The sequence below is a fragment of the Carcharodon carcharias genome, chromosome 12 (genome assembly GCF_017639515.1).
Source record: "Carcharodon carcharias isolate sCarCar2 chromosome 12, sCarCar2.pri, whole genome shotgun sequence".
NCBI lineage: Eukaryota > Metazoa > Chordata > Chondrichthyes > Lamniformes > Lamnidae > Carcharodon > Carcharodon carcharias.
Window position 1 is genome coordinate 126,753,830 of NC_054478.1, and position 20,133 is coordinate 126,773,962.

Genomic DNA, 20,133 nt, shown 5'->3' on the forward strand with positions numbered 1-20,133 from the left:
TGGCAGTCTGTGCATGCCCGCCGCAGCCCGCACACTCCAGCTATTCACGGGAGTCAGAAATGTGCTGGACAGGCCTTAATTGGCCCGGCCACGCAAAATGGCAGCGCGGCCCTGATCGCGGGCCATGCACACCTATGCCCACTCCTGCTCCACCCGCCCAACAGGCAGAAAACTCTGCCCATTATATCTAAAAATATATTTTATAGGGAGAAGTATTTGGTTGTGTGGAAGAGTAAAAGTCAACACAAACTGGTTGTGTATGGCCCGTTTCCACATTGTAAGTTCTATGTTATGCTTTCTTGCGGTATTGTGCACGAAAGCCAGAAATTCAATCACCCTGGACAATGGACCTACATAGAATGGGGCATACACTGCTTGAGACTGTTAGTGTTTCCTCAGGCAGCAATAATATTCGTACTGCCTCTTCATTATCACGAGTCACACATGAACTAGTGCTACTCGTGCTATTCATTGTCTGTACAGTAATGGTGATCTTGGCAGCCACAGGCAGTGTGTACCACACCTTAAATCGAGTTGTAGCTGCAGAGGATAACAGCAAGGTGACAGCCTCTTGTGGATATATCTCAATCAATGATCTTCAATGAAGCTGAGGTAGGAGAAATTTTCCCTGAATACCTGCTGTGGATATGGCCTCATGAATAGTGCCTTACTCTTGTGACAGCTGCTCTTGATCTCTCCTGTCTTCCTTGCTACCCTACCCCTACCAACCTTCAACTCTGAAGACCACACATGAATTCTGTTAAACTGTTTTATAATGCAGCCAAAATCATGGATTAAATAGTGCTAGTGAAGGGTTCTTCTTGACTGTTCATGTCATGAGTTGATGAGCAAGTTTAGCACATGGTGAGTCCAATACAGTTTTAGAAAAGGGTTCTTGATTGAGTGTTCTTTAAACACTTTTCTTTATTAGTCAAAAAAAGTTGTTTGATTGACAGTCAAGAATCATTCCAATCAAGTCATGAAAAGTCTTTCCGCTTTACAATTATCATGTGACATTGATGCACAGTGGTTGTGTGATCAACCACTAGTGGGTATGTGAGGGTACAGCAGTTGGAGACAAGAGATCACATGGTGAAACCTCTAGGAATACATTCAGTTGGAGTTTGCAGCCTGATTACTGAGCAAGGCTGAAGATATTACAACAGTGAATTATGCCATGGTGCTGGAATGTACCCTGGGCGTTGTGCTGTATTATAGAGAGAAGTAAAGGTAGTATCTAAATGGGTACTTAGTGAAAGAAATAAACTGCTGCAGCAGCTGGATGCTAGACTATGTAAAAAATCCTCCCATTTTCTCGTACTTGTGTTAATTGCAAGATGAACCATGTTCTGTTGTAGACTATAATAGATTTTCTGTGGCATTTTAAAATCCAGCGCAGGATGCTTAAAAGATGGTAGCCTGTTTGGGTAGTGGAAGGAGAGGGCAGGAGATAGTTCTGCTTATGATATTACCTCACAAGAATTAAAATTATGATGTATTTTATAAATTCCATTCAACATCTGAGTAGAATGAGATATTAATACTTCTTTCGCTTACCTTCATGAAAATTGACCATTGTGGTGACTTTGTCAGCAGGACAACCAAAAGATTTGGATGGACATACAATGGGATCAGAGGAAACATATAAGAACATAATTGCAAATTTTTAAGAAAGTTTAAATAATGAAGGTTCTTAATTTAGGATAATTTACTGCCTGCCCAGCTGTGTAATATCAAATGATATCCTGTTTTTTACAATATGATTTTATTTTGTGTCTTTGACTGTAGTTGAAGTCAGCTACTTACACAGCTCAAAGCCTTCCTCCGATAATTTCTGATGAAGAACTGGAGGAAGTACAGAAGAAGAAGGATGAAATTAAATATCAGATAAACACTGTGGTAAGGGCTCCTAATCCACCTAATCAATGTAGCAAATGTTCCTCTCATTTTACCTGATTTTGGGTGAACTGAGCAAAAGTCAGTGGAGAGCCAGTATGCAATCTTCCTGTCACATAACCCCAGTTTCATTATTTCCTTTCAGAAATATACTCAGGTATACATTATGTTCACCAATATTGTAATTAAACACAAATAAAGGGAACATGCCATTCTAAAGGGTTACCTTGCCTATAGTGCAATTTTGACATAATCTGGAACTCGCTCTGCCAACAGATTGTTGAGGCAAGGATATTAAGGAATATGGACCAAAAACTGCTAAATGAAGTTAAGATAGAGGTCAGTCATGATCTGATTGAATGGTGGAACATGCTCAAGGAAATGAATGACCTTCTTCCATCTCTATGTTGTGAATCCATTACAGAGTGATTGCCTGCACCAGGTCTTGCAGGAAAGTCTTTTTTTAATACATTCATGGGATCTGGGCTTTGGTGGCTGGGCCAGCAATTTACTGCCCATCCCTAGTTGCCCTTGAGAAGGTGGTGGTGAGTTACCTTCTTGAACTGTTGCAGTCCATGTGATGTAGGTACATCCACAGTGATGTTAAGAAATGGGTTGCAGGATTTTGACCCAGTGACAGTGAAGGAACAGAGATATATTTCCCAAGTCAGGATGGTGAGTGACTTGGAGGGAACATCCAGGTAGTGGTGTTCCCATCTATCTGCTGCACTTGTCCGTCTAGATGGTAGTGTTCCTGGGTTTGGAAGGTGCAGTCTAAGGAGCCTTGGGGAATCCTTGCAGTGCACCTTGTAGATGGTACACGCTGCTGCTACTGCTGCGTTAGTGGTGGAAGGAGTGAATGTTTGTGGATGTGCCAATCAAGTGGGCTGCTTTGTCCTGGATGGGCTGCTTTGTCAAGCTTCTTGAGTGTTGTGGGAGCTGCACTCATCCAGGCAATTGGGGAGTATTCCATCACACTCCTGACTTGTGCCTTGTAGATAGTGGACAGGCTTTGGGGAGTCATGAGGGGAGTTAATCATTGTAGGATTCCTAGCCTCTGATCTGTTTTTGTAGCTGCAGTATTTATATGGCTAGTCCAGTTCAGTTTCTGGTCAATGGTAACCCCCAGGATTTGATAGTGGGGGATTCAGTGATGGCAATCCAATTGAACATCAAGGGGTGATGGTTGGATTCTCTCTTGTTGGAGATGGTCATTGCCTGATACTTGTGCGGCACAAATGTTACTTGCCACTTGCCAGCGCAAGCCTGGATATTGTCCAGGTCCTGCTACATTTGGACATGGACTGCTTCAGTATTTGAGGAGTCATGAATGGTGCTGAACATTGTACAATCATCACCGAACATCCCCACTTCTGCCCTTATGATGAAAGGAAGATCATTGGTGAAGCAGCTGAAGACGGTTGGGCCTAGGACACTATCCTGAGGAACTCCTGCAGTGGTGTCCTGGAACTGAGATGATTTACCTCCAACAACCGCAACCATCTTCCTTCGTGCTGGATATGACTCCAGCCAGTGGAGAGTTTTCCCCCTGATTCCCATTGACTCCAGTTTTGCTAGGGCTCCTTGAGGCCACACTCGGTCAAATGTGGCCTTAATGTCAAGGGCAGTCACTCTCACCTCATCTCGGGAGTTCAGCTCTTTTGAACCAAGACTATAATGAGGTCAGGAGCTGAGTGGCCCTGGCAGAACCCAAACTGGGTGTCATTAAGAAGGTTATTGCTAAGCAAATGCCACTTGATAGCACTGCTGATGATGCCTTCCATTACTTTACTGATAATTGAGAGTGGACAGATGGGGCGGTAATTGGCCGGGTTGGATTTGTCCTGCTTTTTGTGTACATGACATACCTGGGCAATATTCCACATAGCTGGATAGATGCTAGTATTGATGCTGTCCTGGAACAGCTTGGCTAGGAGCATAGCAAGTTCTGGGGCACAACTCTTCAGTACTATTGGCAGATTATTGTCAGTTTCCAAAGCCTATGCACTAACAAGCAGCTTCAGCCTTTTCTTCATATCTCGTGGAGTGAATCGAATTGGCTGAAAACCAAGTTCAAAACCTGTGATGCTGGGTGAGGCCAAGATGGATCATCCACTTGGCACTTTTGGCTGAAGATTGTTGCAAATGCTTCAGCTTTATGTTTTGCACTTATGTGCTGGGCTCCCCCATCATTGAGGGTGGGGATATTTGTGGAGCCTCCTCCTCCAGTCAGTTGTTTAATTGTCCATCAATATTCAAGACTGGATGTGGCAGGACTGCAGAGTTTAGATCTGATCCGTTGGTTGTGGGATCGCTTAACATTGTCGATCATTTGCTGCTTAAGCTATTTGGCACACAAGTAGTCCTGTGTGAAAGCTTCACCAGGTTAGCACCTCATTTTTAGGCCTGGTACTGCTCCTGGCATGCCCACCTGCACTCTTCATTGAACCAGAATTGATCCCCTGGCTTGAGGGTGATGGCTGAGTGGCGGATATGCCGGGCCATGAGATTACAGATGTGTTCAAATAAAATTCTGCTGCTGCTGACTCACAGTGGATGCTCAGCCTTGAGTTGGTAGATCTGTTCAAAAGCTATCCCATTTAACATGGTGGTAGTGTCATACAACATGATAGAGGGTATCCTCAATGTGAAGGTGGGTCTTAGTCTTCACAAGGACTGTGCGATGGTCGCTCATACCAATACTGTTATGGACAGATGCATCTGCGGCAGGCAGGTTGGTGAGGACGAAGTCAAGTATGTTTTTCCCTCTTGTTGGTTCCCTCACCGCCTGCCACAGACCCAGACTAGCAGCTATATCACTTAGGACTCAGCCAGCTCAGTCAGTAGTGGTGCTACCGAGCCACTCTTGGTGACGGACATTGAAGTCATCAATGTCCGTCACCAAGTCATATTCAGAGTACATTCTACGCCCTTGCCACTATCAGTGCTTCCTCCAAGTGATGTTCAACGTGCAGGAGCACTGATTCATTAGCTGAGGGAGCTATGAGAAAGAAAGCTACGTGGCAATCAGTAGGTTTCCTTGCCCATGTTTGACCTGATGCAATGAAATTTCATGGGGTCCAGAGTTGATGCTGAGGACTCCCAGCGTAACTCCCTCCTGACCGTATACCACTGTGCTGTCAACTCTGCTGGGTATGTCCTGTCCCACCAACAGGACAGGATGGTGATGGTGGTGTCTGTGACATTATCTATAAAGTATGATTCTATGAGCATGATTATGTCAGGCTGTTGCTTGACTAGTCTGTGAGACAGCTCTCCCAATTTTGGCACTAGGCCCCAGATGTTAGTTTGGAGGACTTTGCAGGGTGGACAGGGCTGAGTTTGCCATTGTTGTTTCCTGTGCCCAGATTGATGCCAGGTGGTAGATTCAGTTGCATTCCTTTCTTGAGATTTTGTAGCGGTTTGATACAACTGAGTGGCTTGCTGGGCCATTTCAGAAGGCATTTAAGAGTCAACCACATTGCTGTGGGTCTGAAATCACATATAGGCCATTCCAGGTAAGGTTGGCAGATTTCCTTCCCTTAAGGACCTTAGTGAACCAGATGGGTTTTTACAACAATCGACAATGTTTTCATGGTTATCATTAGACTTTAATTCCAGATTTTTTATTGAATTCAAATTTCATCATCTGCCATGGCGGGATTCAAACCAGGTCCCTAGAGCATTACACTGGATTTTTGGATTACTAGTCCAGCGACAATACCACTACGTCATTGCCATCAAAATTACTTGAAAGAGTGGTATAAGCAGATTCCTTGATATCTTCCATTGGCAAATGGACATATACTTGAAGAGGACTAATTTACAGAATTATGAGAAGAAAGCTGTGTGTAAGACTAAATCAGACAGCTCCTTAAATGAGGAAGTACAGGCGTGACCAGCCAAATGAACTCTTTCTTGCTGTAAGATTCTATGATACTATGGTTACAACATTATTCTTGTTTTTCATTTAGGGAACCAAATATCATATCTACAGTCAATATATATGTATCTATGTCAGCTTTGGTCACTGAGTCAGAGAGTTACGACATCTCTGTGCGACATCAGTATTTTGTCTGCATTGACACTTCAGTGCAATACACACAGACAGCTGCATTAATGTAGATGCTCTCTTCCAGATAAGAAGTTAAACTAAAATCTCACCGTAAGATCCTATGACACCTTGAAGAAGGGCAGGAAGTTCTCTTGGTGCCCTGGCCAACATTAATCCTCAGCCAAAGCCACCCAGATTAATTCTTCATTTATCCCACTTGTGGGACCTTCTTAAGCACAAAATTAGGTGCTTGTTTATCTACACATCTTGTAAACGAACTTACCATCTATGAAGTGCACTGACAATGTTTATAATTTATATATTCTTATATTGCTGCCACATGGTTATGTTTTGCTTGATACATCCAATTGATAGTTAAAAATCTAAAGTGAGAATGTGATGTTCTACCTGTTTTTGTAGATGGAAGAAGGCACAGGATAGACCTAATAACTAAAATAGTTAATGGAAAAATACCTAGATACAGGGCCAATAAAGATACTCTTAAAACCCAGGGAGCTAAGACTCAAACCTATGAGACTAACAATAGGGAAGCAGAGGAATCTAGAATAGCAGGAACACATAAGACCCATAAACACAATGAATTTTTTAAAAAATTCTTCAGTTTTACTTCTGTCCTTTTATTTGAAAATAAAATACTTTTATAAAACTGTTTCAGTTTATTGGCTCTGTGGTTGATAGGCACATAAGTACAGTGACATGACTTGTTTATCCATTGCTGAGCATCAGTTTTAAAACATGATTTGTTTCCAAATGAAAGGCGTTGATTCTTCCAGTCTGACCTCTCAGGTGGATGTGAATGACCTAAGGCACTATTTCGAAGAAAAGCAGGGGACTGGCCATTATTCCTCAACTGGCATCTAAAACTGGTGATTTGGTCATTCTCTCATTACTGTTTGTGGACACTTGCTGTGTGCAAATTGGCTGCTGAATTTCCTATATTACAACACTAAAAAATACTTCATCAATTCTAAAGTGTATCTTCGAGTTGTGAAAGGTGCTAAATAAATGCAAATCCTTCTTTCTTACTTTCTTGCTTGTGTATGGTTCTACAGGTATTTGCAGCCTCTCACCCAAATAGCTATTCATCAAATACATATCAAAAAGTTATGGGCCAGTAAGCTATTTTATTAAGAACAGCACTAAAGCCGCAATAAGAAAGAAAGGCCCCAATATTTGAGGAAAAACCTACTTGTGTTGGTGGTTAAAATTAATCCCAAAGAACTGGCATTTCTATAGTGCCTTTCATGGCCTCAGGACATCCCAAAGTGCTTCACAACTAATTTTTAACGTCCCTCAAACAATTAATTTAATAAATGACTAAATGATCTGTTTCAGTGATGGTGGTTAAAGAATAAATGTTGGCCAAACGCCAGAAAAAAATCATTCCCTCTTCTTTGAATATTACCACCGAATACTTCACAACTGTTTGAGAGGGCAGGCAGAGCATCAGTTTACTATGGTATCCAACAGAAAGCACTTCCTGACAGTGTAGCTTTCCATCAGACTACATTGTGGCTTCAACGCAGATTAAATGCTGAAGTATCTGGAATGCAGCTTGAACCATCAAACTCTGACTCAGAGGCAACAGAGGTAAGACTGAACCAAGGATAACACCTGCTCCCAGCTGCAGTCCATTTCCTACCAGTGATTGCTAGATAGCAAACTGCTAGTTCATCCGAGAACAACTCACAGCATTGATCAGGGATTGAACCAAGTAGACTTTTGGGTTGGATGGTTTAGTACCGTTATTCGTGAAGCAACTTACTGTTGAATTTTTGACTGAATCTCAAAACGCCTGTTACAGAGTAATTGTATTTGGAATCTATAAATATATTTACATTGCCAATACATTATAGAGTTAATATTTAACTCAAAACTCAGCGTAGTACTAAACTACAGCCAGGGTCCCTTCAGTTGAATAAATTATACAAATAAAAACAATAAATAAAGTTTAATTCAATATCTGTGCACTCAGGTTCGCTGTACAAAATATATACAAACTCTATCAACATTGTAATCCTGTGCCTGCACTTTCAAGCTCACTGTACACATTATACAAAATCTGTCAACTAAAACATTGGCATTTTCATGTGGTACCTGATTTCATTATTGTAATAAATAACCAAAGGATTTAGAATTTATAAGGAAAGATTCTGCATGATTTATTTTTTCTAAACTTTGTTGTACAAATGCAGACAAAATTGGATAACCCCTGAAAATGGGTGTGGGGTTCGTGATATGCAGTTAACCTACACCCATTCAAAATAACACAGACAAAATAACATATATAATATAAAAATAATGTAATAATATATAATAATATAACAAAATAACACATAACAAAATAACATAACATAGCAAACTTCATGCTGCTATCTCATAATGATTGAGTCATGTCGCCCAATGCTGAACATGCTGTTGTATGTTGCATGCTTCAGCAGGGGGCCCAGGTTTGTGTGAGGCAAGCTAGCCCTCATTACTTAAGTCAGACCGACCTTTTAAAAGTGAGCAGCAAGGACTGGAAGTGTTAAAAAAATCCCTGCCGAGCAGAATACATTAGAATCTTTGAAGATGGTTAACAGCTCAGGCCATTGTCAGAGCTTTGAAAAAGCTAAACAGATGGCTGAACAGTTCTTTAATGATTTACTGAAAGCTCAAACGTTTGTAAAAACTTTGAAAGAGCCAAACAGATGGCTAAGCTGAATTTCAGAGCAAGAGAAAACTAAAACATTGGGGACGTTTCACACAATCAGCTTTGTGTTTCAATATTGCACAATGCAGAATAGCTTTTTATCCAGTAGATATTCTATTCTAATGCATCTGAAAACTTTTCCACTTTCACAATGCTGTACTTTCCCTTGAGGGCTTGCCAGTTGTCAGAAGTAACAACATGATAACCATATTATATAATGGTCACTTACGTTTTCAAATCACAGCACCATCATCACTCACTTATGTAAAAACAGATGCAACTTAGGGTTACAGCATTGCATGTGAAATAGGCAACATCTTTTGTGCAGATCTTTCATATGGTTCCCACCTCCAAACCTTGGTTCACCCATGGTTCACGAAAGCTCTGTGCTGAAGTGATTTACATCGCCTGCCAAAACCCACCTGCATCCAACAAAATTGCAGATGTTCAGAAGTGCCTGCAGATATTCAGAAGTGCCTACTTATGCCAACAACATCAAGACAAAGCTTTTGGGCTCCTAACCTGCCACTTTTCCCACACCAGTAACAATTGTCAGTGCTGCAAATTGAGAATCTCCAATCCAGATCACAGCATCATTTTTAAAGCCACCCATCACACTTTGACACCATGTCGGGATGGGAAAAATCAGCTCCAGTGCTCAAAAAGGCTTTCAGTGTCTCACAGCTGTCCAGCAATTTGCTCTAGCAGCTCACTGGGATTGCTGAGACCTTGAGTGGCAATGGCTCCATGGAGCACAAACTGCTATCCTCGCTCAGGATGGAAGCATTCGGGTTTCTATCATTGCCACCCTGCCATGGCCTTGCTATTGTCTGTCAGCCAGCCAGATCAGATTGCTTTAATGCCAAGATAGTACAATCTGAAACCAGGCTTTCAGCCAAGAACTGCTTGAAGGTATCCTGCCATGCCAACTACAGTGTCCTCCAGTGAAAGTCAGCAGCCTTACACTAGCCATGTACACTACGCTTTGTAGGACCAATAGGCTTGGCAAAGCCACCTGCAAGACAAGTATTAAGGGAATGCATGGGTTGAATTTTGTCTGATGAGGCTCATTGATGAGGTTTATTGATGTTTCACATGGCGGAATGACTCTCATTGTAGCATGTTGGCCACATGTGGTTGGATTGTAGAAATCAATGATTAACCAGGTGTAGAGCGAATATCCCATGGCACCCAACAGCCATCATCTGATTTGACAAAGTGGCTGAAAGATTGATGGAACAGCGGACTGACACAGAATGAACACAATATGACAGCTTCCAGGGTAATGGACCTTCACCAACATAATATGCTGAGTGTGACCTCACACCAGTTGCACATTCAGAGAGCCTCTGTGGCACATTCAGTGAGCTTTTGTGGCAGCAGTACATTTCAGCATTGGCAAAGCCATGTGTGCCATCGATGGCACTTTGCACATTGGGGAAGCCCTCTATCCAGGCAATACTACATGTATACTTCTGCTCTGCTAGAGCACAATGATGTCCCTTCTTCTCTGTTACCTCTCTGATGCAACAAAGGGTAGCACACTGGAGATGTTGGATAAACCACCTGTTCTAAACCGGAAGGATCGCAATGCAATGGAATTCAGGACTACGGTCACCTTCACAACCACTGGCAGCACCATCCTTGCCCTGCCGTGAGGCTGCAGGTCTGGTTCCTAGGGGTGTCAGAAATCTGTAGTGCTTTATCCTGCTGAGAGCCCTTCTTCCCTTCCTCCTCTTTATTACTGCCTCTGCTCCATCTGCCTCTCATGCTGCAGTCTAAGGGAGGTTGCTACTATAGCTTCAAGACTGGGAGCAAGCGGTATGCCCCAGAACCCCTGCAGTCACAGCCAACAATTTCTTCACATGCAGCACCACTCCCTGCAGGTTTCACCAACTGTGAGCAATTCCTCAAAACAACCAACACTTCCGCAAACCCAAACAGAACCATTAGAAACTAATCAGCAACTTACTTGCATGTTGTTTTTGATCCCTTTAAATCACAGTGCGTTGTTTGTGTCGCTGAACACATGTTCAGTGTGTATTTAAATACTCCTGACACCCTGCGCTCACAAAGATAGGATTTGACAGATACTGCAACAGAAGTGAGAGCAAGAAAATGATGTCATTTTGGCTCCAAAATGGCACCCATAGCATCAAAGCTATGGGTGTTACAGAGCTGAGTTTTCTGGCCTACATGTTTTGATATGTTTTCTGTCTAGGGTGATCTTATTCTGGATAATGTAACACAAAGCAATTTGTAGAACAATCAATAGATAACTGTTGAACAGGACACTGAATGCAGACTTCAAGGATTTCACAACTAAGTATTAGCGAGCGTGTTTAGCCTCGCAAATGATATTTCACATTAAGTGTATTGAAAAGAATTGTAACATCATTGCCTTTTGGTTGACATTCTAAACTGATACCGCAGTGGGCCAAGGAGTACTGGGATATTTCTAAAAGTCATTGTAAAGCTGCTCTATTGACGCAGTGGGTATGAGCCTGCATGTTGGGGTACTCAAGCCACACAAGTCAAAAGATGCCAGGTTGAAATTTCAGACTGTGAAAAAAGAAAAATGTAAGACTTGCATTGATATAACCACTTCATCAATTTCAGGACATCCCAAAGCACTTTACAATCAATAAAATACTTTTGGAATGTAATCAATGCAGGAAATGTGATAACTAATTTGACCACAGCTCGGTCCCACAAAAAACAATGGGATAAAATCAACAATTTCTACACATGCATCCGCAGATCTCTCTGTTCTTGCATCCCATTTAGAATTGTACCTTTTATTTTATATTGCTTCTCCTCATTCCTTCTACCAAAATGTATTACTTCACATTTCTTTATGTTAAATTACACCTGCCATGCGCCCACCCATTTTGTCGGTCTATCTATATCCTCTTGAGGTTTATCTTTCCAATTTTTTATGTCTTGATAATGACTTGTAATCTGTTTTTAGTGATGTTGATTGAAGGATAAATATTAGCCAGGACACTGGACAGAACTCCTCTGTTCATTTCAAAATAGTGCCATGGGATCTGTACCGAAAGGGCAGATAGGGCATCAGTTCAACAGCACATCCAAAAGATGGCACGCCCAACAGTGCAGCTGTCCTTAGTATTGCATTAAAGTGTGAACCTAGATTTTGCATTCAAGTTTCTAGAGTGGGATGTCGACCCACAACTTTCTGACTTAGAGGGGTAAATATGACCAACTGAGCCATATCTTCATTGGGACTACAATCGATAAGTTACAATTGTTGTTAGCACCCCAGGACTTGAGGAGGGAAAGTAATCCAAAATGTGATTGCTCTTGATTGCTGCCTCATTGCTGAAAAGCATAAATTCAGATGAGAACAACAATGGTAATGATACACTGGAGGGTTTAGTACTTTGCTGCTATTTACTGCCTGGGCATGAAATCAAGATTGATTACTTGGGTGAGATACCAGAGGGACTACTAAACATGAAATTATAAAATAGAGAACCTATTTGCCACTAGAAACAGTTTCTCCCTATTGACACCTTCTCGAAACTATTCACGATTTTGAACACCTCTATTAAGTCTCCTTTTAACCTTCTCTGCTCTCAGGCAAACAACCCCATTTATCGAGTCTTTCAGCAAAGCCAAAGTTTGGCATCCCTGGTACTGATGTCGTAAATCCCTCCACTATCTCTTGACATCTTTCCTAAAGTATGGTGGCCAGAAGTGAGCACAGTACTCTAGATATAATCTAAACAGTGTTTTATAATGGTTTAGCATAAATTCCTTGCTTTTGTACTCTATGGGGAGCAATCTGGTCTTCACCTGCCACCATTACATGACTGAAATTGGGAATTCAGCATGGGGAGGAAAGCATCATGAACCTGCAACTTATGACAGGGAATCAAACGCATTTGAGGACCAACCTACTGTCCCATCCACTTGTCCATATCACAATTCATAGCTGCAGGGAACTTTGCTATTCTGCAGCAACTTTAAAATGTTATATGTAAAAATCCTTGGTTTGGTTTGACAGTAAAATCTAGGCTATAGCATCTTTATAAAAATTGACATAATTGCATTTCATTGGCTGCTTTGTGCAGAAGGAGCGTGCGGCAAGGGAACTAAGCTGGAAGATAGATTATCATCTACCTGGTTACAAGGAGTTGTCCGCCTCCAGACAAAATGCAGGTGGGTTCTTTACTTCCTACATATCACATGTTATCAGTCACTCAATGAATAGCCCGTCTCCCAGCGGAAGCCTATATTCTTTTCACATAAAAACTCCCTGAAATTAATTAGACAATGTCACGCTTGATTTTATCTTATTTGGAAATAATTTATTACCCTTTCTGCAGGATCTATTAGTGCACAGATCAGTGTAATTATTCATTTGCAAAGAAGCTCAAGGGTAATTAGATGGAGGAAGCTTTACCACCCAATTGTGCTAGTGTCCACAATTGGGAACACTTTTATATAAAGGAATAATTAGCCACTGATTCGGATACAAGGACCATATTATCAGCAGAAAAGCAGCTGATTTTTTATACAAAAAATATTGTTATATTTAATAATAGTTTTATTTTACACAAATATTTCAATTTGTGATCTGCTTAAGATCCGCGCTTTAGTGTTTATTCTTCAGAAGAGCTTCCTTTCAAATGATAATGAATGCTCACTGGTTTTTCACCCCACCTTTCACATTTTACTTCTATTGCTATTTTATCCTTTACATAAGAACATAAAAATAGGAGCAGAAGTAGAACATATGCCCCTGTTGAGCCTGCTGTGCTATTCAATAAGGTCATGGCTGATCATCTGCTTCATCTCCTCTTTCCTGTCTGCTTCCCATATTGTTTGACTCACTGAGGGATCAAAAATCTGCCTCTCTCCACCTTGATTATACTTCATGATGGAGCATCCACAATCCTCTGAGATAAAAAAATTCCAAAGATTTACATCCTCCTGAGTGAAGAAATTTCTCCCCATCTTAGTCCTAAACGATTGACTCCTTATCCTACGACCAAGCCCTCGTGTTCTATATTCCCAAGACAGGGGAAATAACATGTCAGTGTCTACTCTGTCAAGCCCCTACAGCATCTCAACAAGAACACCTCTCATTCTTCTAAACTCCAGAGAATACAAGCTCAATTTACTTGGACTCTCATCATAGGGCAACCCTGTCAGAAATCGAACTAGTGAACCTTTACTATACCGCCTCCAAGGCAAGTATATCCTTCCTTCAATTTGGAGACCAGAGCTGCATACAGTATTCCAGGTGTGATTTCACCAAAGGCCGATACAATTGTAGCAAGACCTCCTTGTTTTTATACTCCTGTTCTCTTGCAATAAAGGCCAACAGTTTTTTAAAATTCTTTGTCAGGATGTGGGTATCGCTGGCATGACCAGCATTTATTACCCATCTTTATTGCCCTTTAGAGGCTAGTGGTTAGCCACCTTCTTGAACAACTGCAGTCCATGTGGTATAAGTACACCCACAGTACTGTTAGGGAGAGAGTTCCAGGTTTTTGACCCAGTGACAGTGAAGGAATGCAGTATAGTTCCAAGTCAGGATGGCGTGTGACTTGGAGGGGACCTTACAGATTGTGGTGTTCCTCTGTGGCTGCTGTCCTTGTCCTTCTAGGTGCTAGTGGTTGCAGCTTTAGAAGGTGCAATCAAAGGAAGGTTGGCAAGTTGCTGTAATGCATCTTGTAGATGGTACCACTGTGCCGGTGGTGAAGGGAGTTTAAGGTAATGGATGGGATGCCAAGCAAGCAGATTGCTTTTCCCTGAATGGTGTTTAACTTCTTGAGTGTTGTTAGAGTTGCACTCATCCAGGCAACTGGAGAGTATTCCATCATACTCCTGTCTTGTGGCTTGTAGATGGTGGAAAGGTTTCGTGATCTTTGTACGAGTATACCCAAATCTCTCTTAGCAGCAACATATAGAAGTTTCTCATCTTTTAAAAAATACTCTGCTTTTCTATTCTTACAACCAAAGCAAGTAACCTCAAACATCTCCACATCATACTCCATCTGCCACTTTGTTGCCCTTTCACTTAACCTGTCTATTTTTTGAAGCTTCTTTGTATTTTCTTCACAGCTTACATTCCCATTTAGCCTGGTATCATCAGCAAACTTGAATTCATTACTCTCAATTTCTTTGTCCAAGTTATTAAATAGATTGTAAAAAGCTTAGGCTCCAGCACTGATCCTTGTAGCACTCTGCTAGTTACAGCCTGCCAACTTGAAAATGCCCCAGTTGTCCCTGCTCTCTGCTTCCTGTATATTAATCCTCCATCCATACTAATATATTACCTTCAACTTCATGAATTCTTATCTTACATGTTAACCTTTTGAGTGGTAACTTAACAAATGACTTTTGGGTATCCAAATATTCTACATCTGCTGGCTCCACTCTATCTACCATACAATTTACATCTTCAAAAAACTCTAAAACATTGTCAAACACAATTTCCCTTTCACAAAACCTTGCTGACTCTAAGTTCATTGTCAAGATTTCCATAATAATAGATTCCAGCATTTTCCTGACCACTGATACCTGGGCTATCTGGCCTGTATTTCCCTGTTGTCCCTCAGCCTCCTGTCTTGAATACAAATGTTACATTTGCTGACTTCTAATATGTTGGAACTGTTGGGGTTCTAGAATCTAGGGAATTTTGGGAAATTATAGCTAGTGCAGCCACTACTTCTGTAGCTGCCTCTTTTAAACCCCTAGGATGTAGGCCATCAGGAGCTGCGGAATTTTTGCCTTTAGCCCCTTAAATTTCTTTAATATTATTTTCTATGCTAATATTAATTACTTTAAGTTCCTCATTCTTATTATAGCCCCTTGATTACCCTTTATTACCTCCGCCACTGAAGGTGGGCAGAGGTAATATTTTTGCCCCTGTTTGTCTGTTTGCAAACAATATATCTCAAAAACTAATGGATGGATTTCAACAAAACCCAATACCTAGATAAGATATAGCCCAAGGAAGAACTGAATAGTTTTTAGCGAAGGTGCAGTCCTAGATCCTGGAATTTTTAAAGGGTCTATTAACGAGAAATGAAGCAAAATGGCTTTTTTTTTTAGAATATTAGAACATAGGATGTTGTTGTTTGTTTCAGAGCGTTGTGGATTATCCCAGCTGCTGTGGTGTAATTTGTCACAGTTGTCAAAATGTGAGCAGAATTTTCAAAGCAGGTTGTTGGATATGGATTGGCCTGAAGCCTCCTCAATGAGATGGAAGCTTTTAACAAAAGTATTTATTTTTCTAGCTTTGTAGTTAAAGTGCATTAAGCAGGCAGGGAAAATCCTCAAGAAATTGCGATAATGCTGAGTTAACACAGCGTGACAGAGGTATGTGCTCTACTGACTGCCCTCTTCACTTGCCTCTGGTGTGTAATTCTTGTTCTCTACTGTGAAAACAAAAACCAAAATATTTGTTCAAAGTCTCTACCATTTCCTCATTCTCCATGACAATTTCTAATGCCTCTGCCTCTAAGGGAACAAAGCTTACTTTATCTACACTCCTCCTCTTTATATAAAACAAAAACAGAATTACCTGGAAAAACTCAGCAGGTCTGGCAGCATCGGCAGAGAAGAAAAGAGTTGATGTTCCCAGTTCTGTTGAAGGGTCATGAGGACTCGAAACGTCAACTCTTTTCTTCTCCACCGATGCTGCCAGACCTGCTGAGTTTTTCCAGGTAATTCTGTTTTTGTTTTGGATTTCCAGCATCTGCAGTTTTTTGGTTTTTTTCCCTCTTTATATACCTGTATTAGCTTTTAAAATCTATTTTTATATTCCTGGCTAGTTTACTCTTGCATTCTCTTTTTTCTTCTTTTTATTAGCTTTCTGGTCACCCTTTGTTAGTTTCTAAAACTCTCCCAATATTCAGGCTTACTACTATTCTTTGTAACATTATAAGCCTCCTCTTTTATTCTAATATTATCCTTAACTTCCCTTATAAACCACAGATGGACCTTTGCCGTTGAGTATTTTTTTTAATGGAACATATTTTTGTGGAAAACTTTAAATAATTTCTCTAACTGTTTCCCGCTTTTTATTTACTGCTATACCTTTTAGTCTATTTGCCTGATCAACCTTAGCCAGCTGTTCCCTCATGCCCAAATAATTGGCTTTAGTTTAAGATTCTAGTTTTGGATTTAAGTATGTTGCTCTCAGACTTAATATGGCTGTGGGTTTTGGAAAGGATATGGGGGAGGGGGGAGATAAGCAAGAAATTAAAGGGACAGGAAGAGACATTGACAGGATCAGGTTTAAGGCGAGGGAAAGCCTTGGGAAATGTTTAGTTTGATGAGCAAGGGGAATGAAGAAATAATAGCAGACACAGCTAAATGGATGGATTCCATATTGTGACAAAAAAATCTATTAGCACAATTCACTTGTTGATGAATTTAGAAATTTCAGGGAAAAAGATTTAAGGAAATGGTTGGTTGCAGAGAGGAAAAACCCATGTTTATATTGGCTTTTCATTATGATCCTAGAGTAATGGCCTGTTTTGACAGAGATGAATGATGCCCAGTAAAACTTGATGTACCTCAGCCAGATCAGGGTGGGGCCCACTCGCCGACGCGAAAATGACGCAGGATGACGTCGGGGGGAACCTCCAAATTCATCCCGCCCAATTTAAGTATTCAGGAAGGCAGGCGGACAGCACGATCAGTTGTCCGCCCGCCAATCTGTCAATGGCCAATTGAGGCCATTGACAGGGTAGTTAAACCAATTAAAGGCCCTGCCTGTCCAACTCTAAGGCTGGCGGGCAAGCCAGGAGCCCCGGCGGGCTTCTGAAAAAACATGAAACCTCATCCACCAGCAGGATGAGGTTTCATGTCTGTTTTTTAAAAGTTTAATAAAGTTTTTGTGATATTTATTAACTTGTCCCATCTCGTATGACATTGTCACATGAGGGGGACATGTTAATTTTTTTTATTTTTCTATTTTTAAAGTTTCAAACACTGTCAGCGCTTTCCCTGAGGCAGCACTTAGTCTCAGGGAGATGTGCGCTCTTTCTCGCACATGCACAAAAGAGTGCACACTGACAGTTGGGGAATCCTTCCCTCACCACCGCACAGGAAGCGCATAGCGCTTCCCATCGGGCGCCCTGCTGGGCGGGCCTTAATTGGCCTACCCACTCAAAATGGCAGCGGGGCCCATTTCGATGGCGGCAATTGGCTGCCCGCCCGCCGCCAAGCTGGTGGGGCCTGCCCGCCCATCAAGGGCAAAATTCTGCCCCAAGTGTTGGGTGGGTAAGCCATTGGTGCTAGGAACAGAGAAACAGAAATAGACCATTCAGCTCACGAACCATGACTGCCATTCATTTAGATGATGCATAATCTGTACTTATCTGTATTTACCTGTCTTAGCTCCATATTCCTTGAAAGCTTACCTAACAAAAAAAAGAACCAAAGCCAGTCTTGAAAGCTCCAACTGACCGAGCTTTTTGGGGAACAGAGCCCAAATTTCTTGTTACTCCTATGTGAAAAAAGTGCATCAATTAGAGTGACAGAAGGGGATGAATTCAAAGGATGGAGGGCAAGGGGAACTTTAAGTGGTGATTTAACTCTCTGATCAATTGAAATAACTATGTCAGATTTCTCTCTGCTCTATTTTATTTCAAAAGTTCAAATTTTTGTCTGACTACGGAGGTGCTTTTCAGTGTGTGAATGGCTACACTTAGTTTTTTGAAGGAAATCTGGTTTTCTTCCATATTCCCAACCCCATGTCGTTTTCCTCTGGCCTTTTTGCAGGTCGGGAATGCCTAGTGTCCAAAATGCATACCTGTCCCCTCTGAAGTCAGATTCCCATATTAAATGTGGAGCAAATCAGATTTCCTCCTGCACAACATTTTCATCTGGGGGCGGGGTTTTGGAAGCCCGTTAAAAGCATGCCAGGTTTGAGAGTCTGTGAAGAAAATGGAAAGTCTGGGACATTCTGAAAGGTCAGTGTAAAGTGTTTTCACACCTTCAAGTGTCACTATTAGGTGCAATATTGTAATGTAGGTGTGCTTTTATTACAGTGATTCATTGTAGGAATCTGTCCTTTAAAAGTACGCTGATCCTTACATTGACCAGTATTATGTAATTGTTCAAATGCATTGCAGTGCTTTTCCAACGGAGAAAGCACCATAATGCAGTGAGAAATGTTACAAAATGTCCTGTCAGCTTGTGCTACCACCTTTTCTACTGTGATAAAAAAAAATGGTTTTGACGCTTGATAAAAATCTATACTTTAAAAAGTTTGAACCACCTGCACATTGATTGACAGGCACTCAGTTTTGAAATTGAAATGAACATCAGTTGCTCTTTCCCTTCCAAAGATTATCCTATTGTTTTGACAGCTGTGGCCATTATCAATACTTGCCTGAGTTTCAAGTGCTAGTGGGTTTCAGAACATTAGGTGTTCCATTCAATTTAGAATGAATGACAGTTTCAAGATGTTGTAATAACAAATTATCCCTTTGATGTGGTTTCTGTTTTATTTATACAAGCTAATAGGATTACAAGCATTAGAAGGATTTTTTCACATAGCAGAATGTATTTTTTCTTATATCAATTACATGGAGATTTTTATTAGATGGAAAGGTGTTAATTTTTGACCCAATGAATATAAAATATTTCCATTGATATTGCATGGAATTTGAGGACTGTACATAGTGCATACTGGGGGATTGGCTATAGAGGATACATGGGTGGCATTGATGTGACATGAGGTAGTTGGGTGATCTGAGGGGGCATGAAGGATATATAGGGGACCTAGAGGTGATATGAGTGATCTGAGGATGCATGGAGGACACATGGGAGCCTAGAGGTAGCATAGACTGGCGTGGGTGATCTGAGGGGGCATGGGTTTGCATAGGGATGGGTGGAGGGGTAAGGGAAGTGAGAGGTGATGTTTAGGGGGTCTTTAATCATTTTTGGGAGCCAGGATACTGTGTTGGAGAGCCCAAGTTGGGACCTTCTAATTCCTCACGTAGCCCAGAACGGCTTGCAAACTGTACTGTGAACATGGCCCCAGTGTGAAAAGACAAAAATGGTGTGTGAAGCCACACATGGGTTGGCGTGCAGTTTGCCAGCCATGATAGTGTGCAGGATGGGTTTCCTGAGCCCAGAGGGAAGATTCAGCCCAATATCTCCACTAAAATTGTAGAGAGGTATTTCAGGTGCATTCCCCACCAGTATACATCTCTCACCTTTATCTGTACGAGAAAAGATCCATAGAATGGAAAAGACAACAAGAAATGCTGAAAATATTGCCACAACAGGCAACCTACATGAGTGTGATACATTTCCAAGCATAGTGGAAGAATAATTACCAGGAGCCGTCCTAAATAGGGGAGGGGGAGTAAAGCTTTGAAAGCAATCTAGTAGCTTGGCTAGGAACTGATAAAAACTAATCATCACCTATACTGGCTAGAGGATTAAACAGTCATCCTTCAATAGACTTCAACAC